Source organism: Triticum dicoccoides, chromosome 5B (genome assembly GCF_002162155.2).
Source record: "Triticum dicoccoides isolate Atlit2015 ecotype Zavitan chromosome 5B, WEW_v2.0, whole genome shotgun sequence".
NCBI classification, from domain to species: Eukaryota; Viridiplantae; Streptophyta; class Magnoliopsida; order Poales; family Poaceae; genus Triticum; species Triticum dicoccoides.
In genome coordinates this window covers 468377807-468378830 of record NC_041389.1, presented here as the reverse complement: position 1 = coordinate 468378830, position 1024 = coordinate 468377807, and the positions used below count along the sequence as shown (strand labels likewise).

The 1024-nt window shown below is 38.8% G+C and overlaps 1 long non-coding RNA gene across 1 annotated transcript in view; it reads right to left on the bottom strand.

Annotated features, from left to right (window-relative positions):
• Positions 1–641: 641 nt before the first annotated feature.
• Positions 642–1024, bottom strand: part of LOC119310877 — a 5695-nt gene continuing 5312 nt past the window's right edge. Inside the window, exon 5 of the long non-coding RNA XR_005150792.1 lies at positions 642–867. This is a non-coding gene — a long non-coding RNA (uncharacterized LOC119310877). The remainder of the gene's footprint in view (positions 868–1024) is intronic.

Genomic DNA, 1024 nt, shown 5'->3' with positions numbered 1-1024 from the left:
CACGATGACTTTCCGACTGTCTACTACAACAAGGATTGCCCGGCTCCGGCGAGGGAGGGGCGATGACAGCGGCACATCTTCGGCTCGTCCTCTGTGCTTGTAGTCGTCGCTAGGTGGTCTACGGATCTAGATGTAATTTTGCTATTTCTAGTATTTGTTGTACTACTAAGATCGAAGATGAATCGATTGGAAGTTTTTTCCGCAGAAAAATAGGGTAAAAAATATAACAGATCCATGACTATGCCATGATGTATTATAAGTCTGACCATATAATGGTAGACAACAGTGATATGTACAACATAGATAAAGAAAACCATACCACCATATATCATAATTTTGTAGGTCCAATCACAAAAAAGAACATCTGACCACTTTGTTTGATTTTAGATCTTATAATTGGTCTATATATACGGGTAGAATTGGTGAGATTGGCTAGCATACTTTTACTCGGGCACATGAAAATGCATTTTTACATCCATATTAGATTTATAATCCAGCACCAGGTTCATATTTCCATTTGTAAAGATGCATTCATATTTATTTCACATTTACTTCTATCTAAATTGGCTAGCAATAATTTTCTCCGGACACATGAATATGCATTTTGTACATCCATATTTGCTTCAAAATCCAGCAACACTTTCATATTTCAGTTTGTAGATATACATTCGTATTTATTTCACATTTACTTCTATCTAAATTGGAAAGCGATATTGCTTGCCACATATATGCCACCTCACTACGGTAATACAATGCTAGTTCCCACCGTTGGATAAACTTCCGCGAACGTGCGTAGCTCGATTGAGCGAGTCTGGACCTTCCAAGTTCAGCTACACGTTTTCTCTCTTCAAAATGGATGACCACTCCCTGCAAAAAGAAGAAAAAGGATCACCACTCACCTTTTTATTTGAGAAAAGGATCACCACTCATCAGCATATGCATGTGACTTCTTTGGGGTTTTGTGGAGGGACCTTTGGGTCGGGTCTCTGGTCTCGAGTGTTCCCTCGTCTTTTTTTTTTTGGTA